At 36.5% G+C, this 8168-nt stretch overlaps 1 long non-coding RNA gene across 1 annotated transcript in view; it reads left to right on the top strand.

Moving 5' to 3' along the window:
• Positions 1-691: 691 nt before the first annotated feature.
• LOC143442820 (uncharacterized) overlaps positions 692-8168 on the top strand; it is a 34968-nt gene continuing 27491 nt past the window's right edge. Inside the window, exon 1 of the long non-coding RNA XR_013111321.1 lies at positions 692-968. This is a non-coding gene — a long non-coding RNA (uncharacterized LOC143442820). The remainder of the gene's footprint in view (positions 969-8168) is intronic.

Raw genomic sequence — 8168 nt, 5'->3', positions numbered from 1 at the left:
CTATTTCTGATCTTCCCATGTGCTTCCAAACTACTTTTGAGGAAACAGTTATGGGTGAATAGGAGATGACGATGCTCAAAGGATTCACAGTTGTCTGCCCAAAGTATTTTCATTTTCAATGTCATGTATTTAACCTATGCATGTCACCAACAACACAAGTGAAAACTCTGGTCATGAGACTGAGAGTATTTGTGTTTGTAAGACAGTGTCTGAAGTACTCATTAGATTTTTCTACCCTTTGCTTTGAGACGTGGACTTATTTTGAAGTCCAGGATGCCTTCAGACTTGAATTATTTTTGTATCACCCTCCCCTCACCCAGAGCTGTGATACAGGCAAGCATGACTGAGCCCAAATGTATGTTTTCAAAATGTAAGAAGATATTTTACATGTCTTGTTTTTGTTTTGTTTTTTGAGAGATTCACCTTAGCTAGTTCATTACATCCTTACTGCAATCCTGGGAATGAGGCACCATGTTATTGATGCTTTACAAATAAGGAAAAAAAACATGGCTTTACCAAAGTCAAGAGTTCTCCTTGCCTCAGGTTTGAGCTGGACCTACCTTGGTGTCCTTCTGTCTTGATGGCCATTGATACCAGGATTTGATCCTCAAACTATATTTATAATGTGTAGGATTTTTTTTCTTTTTAAGTAGTATTTGATTATTATACTATAGATATTAATTAAGCCTTCTTCACGTCTGTGTAGCAGATGCATAAGATCATTAAAAACTATTGAAAACCCTCAACAGGAATATTGATATTTCTTATAGTTCCTCTCCAACAAGGCTATTATTGAAAATTTAGACATATGCATGTTAAAATAAATTGACTTGGCATATGCAACTATGTATAAGCCCAGTGATCTTTCATTGCTCAATTTTCTATCTTCAGATGCAACTTTGCAATTGGGAAGAAGAGAAACAGGGACACATTTACCATCTTGTGACCAGCATATTGAGACCATAAAGGTAATTTCTTTAATTTGTTCCACATATCTGTTTCAAAGTAAACCAGATTTTTAAGATGAAAAAATTTGGTTGCTTATATTCATCTGAAATTTGTTATAAGGAATGGATTCCCATGTTTGTGGAGGCTAGAAAGTCTTGATAGCTTGAGTACCAGAGAGGCATGTGGAATTCTAACTCAAATATGAAGGCTTAAAGTCAGGAGCAACAAAGGATGCACCCATGAGAAAACAGAACAAAACTCAAACCTGAGGCAAGGAGAACATTTCTCCTTCCTTCCTCTACTACTGCCTTCTTCTATTATAAATCTTAGTGAATTCACGGAGGCTTTACCATCCTCAGAATGTCCACCCAAAAGTTCCAAATGCTTGTCTTACTAAGCACATTCAAAAACAGTGCTTAGCCAAGTATCTTGGCAGCCTGTGACCTACCTAGTTAATACACAAAATCAGTTGTCTTTGTTTTTAGAGTGGCATTGTTTAGAAATAAAATTGAAGCAAAATAGTTATAAAAAATATTTGCTCTCAAGTTATTCATCATAAAATAGACTATCTTTGAAAAGTTCCACACACTCATGTTTCTTCCTTCTACCTATAAAACTCTTTAAGGTCAGGAATTTCACTAGGCAAGCTTTCATTGCCCTCATATTGTAACCTGGCTTTTAGAAAGTAGGAGGGGCAATGAAGCCAACTTGGAAAGAAAAGTAAGAAATCCCTGAACACTTTAAAGGGTGTATGGGTCAGTTACTTACACTGAAATGTAACTGGTAGGAAAAACATTTGCTCAGTGGAGGTCCCACTGTGTGCAAATTCAGCATTTAATGGCTAAGTCATCAACTGGAATTGAATGCTCTCTCCCTGAGGTCTTCACGCAAATCTTTACCTCAGCCCAAATTAAAAGCAACTGTGGCCAACATCTTAATTTTTCCCCCTTGCTAAATTACTATGGAGATGAATTTTATCAACTTAATCCACCCAGCTTAAACTAATTCTTCATTAAAGCATAACTTTCTCCCACAGGGAAACATCTAAATCCAGCAGATACATGCGTGAACACCTCTAGTTTGTTTTAATTATTTTTCTTAAGTGAGAAGCTGAGCACATTTTGCCAAGGATTAGATAACCCCAGGTCTCCCAGATTCAGTATTCTCAGGCTAAATTGGTGGTCTCACATAGCAATTCTTATCCTATTGGAGGAAAACTATTTTAAGCCATCATGGAAAAGATATTGAAATGACCCAGGAAGGTAACAAAGTCCATATTTTTGGGATTTCTTAGCTCAATACTGATATCTACATGTGACATTTCTTCTTCAATCTCTAACAAGATTTCAAATAAACAAGAACTTAATTTTAAAAGTTAAAACACTCATGAGAGTAAGAGAAGTCAAAGACTTTGAGAAAATATTTACAAAGACGAATCTGATATATATTCAAAATACATAAGGAACACTGAAGGTTAAATGGTAAAATAAACAGCCAAATTCATAAACTAGCTGAAGACCTAAGTAGGCACTGCCATAATGAAAGTTTATTATACAATAGCAGGAGACCCAGGGGTGGGGGGGCACTTGTTATGATATAGTCATCAGGGAACTTCGAACTAATCAATAGAATGATGCTACTTACTACACACTTTCCAGAATGCCCCAAACCTAGAACAAAGACAATAAACACAAGATAAAATATAGAGAAGAGGCTAGAGATGGCTCAGTGGATACAGCATTTGCCACACAAATGCAAGGAGCAGTTTGGATCACCAGCACCCACAAAAGAAGAGGGGCAGCTGGAGAAACCTACCTGTAATCTCAGCTATGGAAACAGAGACAGGGAATCCTCAGAGGTAGCTAGCTTCAGTAGCCAAGCCTATGAGTTGGGTTCAATAAGAGATCCATTTTCTGTACAATAGAAGTGTAGGAATCAAGGAAGATAGGCAACATGAACCCCTGGTCTCCACATACATATGTAAACACAAAAGCATGTACAATTGTACACATGTGCCCACATTCATAGAAGTATGCATATATACATGGATATGACACACATAAAGACACATGCACACATACACGCAGCCACATACACACAATACACACACACACACACAAATAGACACAATAGACATGTACCCAGAGATACCACAGAGATCAATTGAGCTCTTGTTTGGTGATAGTAGAAACCCAAAATGATCAAGCCACTTTGAAAGACACTTTAGGAGTTATTCAGAAAACTAAACATACTTTTATCATATAAACCAGCAATTACACACCTAGGTAAAAAAGAGTTTCTTAAAAAATCAAAATTCCACTTCAAAACTTGAACATTGATTTTTATGGCATTTTCATTTATTTTTTAATGATTTTTTGTATTTTTCAAACTATTATTACATCGTTCTTCCCCTTTTTTTCCTCCCTCCAAACTCTTTTCATTACTCCTCCTTGCTTTCTTTCACATTCATGGCACTTTCATTTATAATTATATATAAATGAAAGTTATGAAGATAGGATTGATGACTGGAAAAATCTTGATATATCCAGACAATGAAACATCCAGCACTACAAAGAAATGAGTTACAGAGCCATGAAACAACATGCCAGATCCCTAAACATATGTTACTCAGTGGGAGACTCTGATCCGAAACAGCTAAGTGCTGTGTGATTTCAACAGTATGACATATTGGAAAAGATGAAACTGGCCACTATAAGAAGGCCAGTAGCCACCACTGCCTCAAAGGAGGGGAAGGTGAGTAAGTGATGCACACAGAATGTTCGGGGAAATGGAAGTACTTGTCATGACACATTTGTCCAAACCCTGGCAACTTGCAATAGCAAGTGTGAAGCCTAACGGGAGCTCTGGATGTTATGTGTCTATTAGGTGTCAGTGTATATCAATCGCTTGAGGCTCATTCCCTACACTAGTAGAGGATGCTGATAGTGGAGGACAGCATACACAAGAGACTGTAGGAAACTCTCTATAAACTAATTCCGTGCAATATTGCTATAAACCTTAAACTGTTATGAAACAATGCCTATTAAATAAAAGTTAAGATACTTTTCAAACCTCAGAATCAACTCATGCAATATATCAACCTTCCTTTATTGTTATCTAATACATAAACATACACACACACAAGATGGTGTGTGTGTATATATATATATATGTATATATATATATTATACATATACATTATATATATTATACATATACATATTATATATATATACATACACATATATCAACATCTAACATCCAGATGTTCCCTAGGCTGCAACTTCTCACTTCAAGTGATCAGCTATCCCCAGCTATCCCCAGCTGGAACATAGGCACGACCCACAATGCAGTTTCCAGATGTTTGGTAGGATGAAAGTAGAAGGATAGGCCTTCTTTATGTAGCCCAGGCTTTCTCAAACTCAATATGTAGGCCAAGACTGCCTCAAACATAACATGTGGCCCAAGCTAGTCTCAAACTCTCAATGATTCTCTTGTCTCAAATTTTCAAGGGCTGGGATTACAGATATGTGCATATATGTATCTCTGCTCATTTACAATTACAAAAAAATTAAAAAAAAAAACTCTATTACCTCTTTAGAAGTATAGACTAAAACAAATCCTTTCTTTAAAGTACCTACTCTTTGCTTTAACAGTTTCATTGAAGGACCAATCATAACAATGCTCTTACAGATATATAAGCAATGTGCACAAGTGTCTATTGTTACATTGATCATAATGTGCAAGATTCTTACACAACCCAAATGTCTATGGGTGAGAAAATAGCTAAATAAGATAGACTAGACAAAAACTAAAATACAATACAGAATGAAGAGAACATGATGGCACATTCAAGGTATCATCTATTAACAAGTTATAAAATCATGCAAGTAATGCACCTCGACATCTGCCAAAGTCCTCAGGCACTAACTGAAGCAATTTGAGAGAGTTTGATGTGCATACATGTACAGGCATGCTCTTGGAGTTATACAATGGAGTTATGTCCTTATCAGCCCATTCTAGACTGAAACAGTGTGAACCTGAAATGCATTCAGCACCCCTAACCAAAGGAACATCATAGCTTGGTAACATAAAACAGTAGAAAACAAATTGTCTCAATACCCTCATACCCTCAAGATATCATAGCTGACTTAAACAGTGCTCACTTCCCCTGCTTATCAATTGGGAAAGGGTGGTGCTCTATATTGCCATCCCAGAACAATGATCTAATGTCAAAATACAAAGTGTGTTCTCTACTCAGTATGTATCGCTTTTACATCATTGCAGTTAAAAGTCATTAAGATAAGATTCTCTCAGCAGAGATATGCAAGTGTGCAGATTAGTTGAAAAAGTTTTAGAAGGATAACACCAAGCATCTGAGCATTTATCTCTGGTGATACAAATAAAATTTGAAACAGTCCACCAATGTTGATTTTGTTTTCATTTTTAGTGGTTTTCTGCAAGAAGATATTACTTCACTACTAATTCAATCAAAAGTTTAAAGCTTCTGTTCTCTACAGTTCTGCTTCCTTTGACAGACAGAAGTGGCTTAAAGTCTATAATGCTGAATGTAGTTCTGTGTTCAGAATGAGGTGACCCCAGATCTGAGTTATAATTCTAAATCAGCATCGCATAAGATGGAAAAACTAGGTTGGGAGGAAAGCTCTCTTATTAAAATACTAAAAAAAAAAAATTTAATAACCACCATGAGCACACTGACCTCTAATAAAGCATCTGTCTCATCATTGAATTATTCTCACTTTTACATGTGTGATCAAGTGTGAAAATTTGCTTTTAATTTACTTTACAAGACCTTCTCCATATCCTTCTCCCCAAACTACACAGTGCATTATTAAAGTAATAAAATAAATCAGATTGCACCGAAGTCAGCACTGCAGGCATACCTAAAGAGCCAATTCAGAAAGAAGAGAGGTGGAAAATGGCAATAAGAGAAATAGCGTCTTCATACCATTGAGACCCAATGTATGCACCCAATCAAAAAAAGCAATCCTTCCCTTCATAGCTCAGAAGCCAGGGTTGGACTGCACTTCCCATTAAATTTCTGAACTGCCACATCAAGCATGTTATAATGCATACACTCTATCAAAAAATTTTTTACAGTGTACAGTATTTCAACATGATTTGATAGGCACATGCTTTGAGGTTTCGGCTCCTGTTATGAGAATTCTTATAGACAGATGACACAGGGGTAAGGGGCAATTTCTTGGAACCATGCAGTTCAATTATTGTTCAGTCAGTGATCTAGATTAAATGACATGGGTGGAATTAGAACAAGTTTTGAATATGCCCTGGAGTCCATCACAAGCTCACCTCTTAGATTCTTATAGAAGAGCGTGCTCAATGTCATTTATGCAAAATCACTTCACATCAAATCAGGGAAGACACTCCAAGAACTGTGCACATCTCCAGGCATGAGCTTTAAGGGATATGATTAAATAATGTCCTAGTCATTTGATGGCCTTTCAAGCTTGGATGTAGAAATAAGTTTGATATGCTTTGACACAATCAAATTCATGGAATTCTGTTTTCCATACAAAACAGTTGTCCTTAACCAATTATTATCTCCGTCAAGGGGTATTTTATAATATCTGAAGATGAAAAATTGCTGGCGACACCCAATGAGCAGAAGCCAGAGTCATTAGAGCATCAGTCATCTCCACAAAGAACTCTTGGACCCAAACTGCCAGGCAGACCAGGGTTCTTACAGAAACTTAGTTTGTAATTAATCACACTTGTGACTTTTTTCCTACTACACAAAGTTCTTCTTACTTCCTGACTGTCAACGTCCTAAGCTATTCACTTATTTATAAAGCATCCTACCCTAAAATGGTCTCTAAGCACTTTAGTCTACCAAATACCTACCAGTGAGGTCACAAGTAACCTACTTTTCACTTGATTTGACCTCTTTTGTGAATAATTCTCTTCTCCTGTGTTCAGAACCCTATGTCCTCCCGTCTTCCCTGTTTCTTTCATTTGCACTTCTATCATTCTCTCTATGTGTTGGAATACCCTCTCCCTCTCTTTTTTTCTTAAGATAACTGTGTCAGTTTCCTATTGCTGTTATTGACAAATTGTCACAGACCAAATAGTTTAGAATGACACAGATGTACTACCTTAATGATGTGGAGTTATGTAAACGTTCTAAAATGAGTTTCACTGGACTGAAGTCAAGATTTCAGTGGACTATGTTTCTATGAGATTATCAGAAAAGTCTGTCTCTTTCTTAAACAGCTTTTAGAGCAGCAGTTCTCAACTTGTGGCTTGCAACCCCTTTGGGAGTCATATATCAGATATCCTGCATAATAGATACTTACATTATGATTTATAGCAGTAGGGAAAATACAGTTATGAAGTGATGAAATAATTTTATGGTTGGGGGATCTATAACACCTATTAAAGGATTGCAGCATTAGAAAGGCTAAGAGCCACTGTTTTAGAGTGTCCTGTCCCACTCCTTGTCTAACAGCACGCTTCCATATCAAAAGCCAGCAGCAAGTCTTTCTCATGCTGATGTTGACAATCAACGTAGGTACCTCTAGGAATCTATTGGTGTCCACTAAGGTAATCTAGGATAATATTTCCAAAGAAAAACTTGGAACAAATTAAATGTAACAGTTTAAAAAAACAATACACAAATCTAGTAGTCCCTCCAACAGGAAAGTTGGTCATAGGACTGGGTAGCATTGAGAAAGTGACCTACTGAAAACAGATGTAAGGTACAGAGATAACCTAACCGATGCATCTTGCCATTGGCTTTATTTCAATGTGGGTTGACTGATCTGGTTTTCTGCCACTGTAGTTGACTGAGACTCAACTATTGTTATTATAAAAGAAAATTCCCCAAGTTATATTTTTATAGTGTGTTTGTATACTCAGGCTACTGTACTGTCCAAATGACTTAAGTATGTGTGTATAAAAACAGGTTCAGTTACATTTAATTCTAGGTCATAATTAGCATGTTAGCAGCCTGGCTTCTATTTACTACCTGAAGTCTCCATTCCATATACAATGATAGTCTTAGGTTTTGGATATTAGGATAATCACATTTGGAAGGCCATTATTCTGTCAGAGTAACTTACCTTCCATTAACACACATACATACATGCATGCATATAGACAGACAGATAGATAGACAGATGATAGATAGATAGATAGATAGATAGATAGATAGATAGATAGACAGATAAAAACCAATATAC

This window comes from Arvicanthis niloticus, chromosome 6 (assembly GCF_011762505.2).
Source record: "Arvicanthis niloticus isolate mArvNil1 chromosome 6, mArvNil1.pat.X, whole genome shotgun sequence".
NCBI classification, from domain to species: Eukaryota; Metazoa; Chordata; class Mammalia; order Rodentia; family Muridae; genus Arvicanthis; species Arvicanthis niloticus.
Note: the sequence above shows the minus strand (reverse complement) of the source record. Positions and strands in the feature narration are given on the sequence as shown.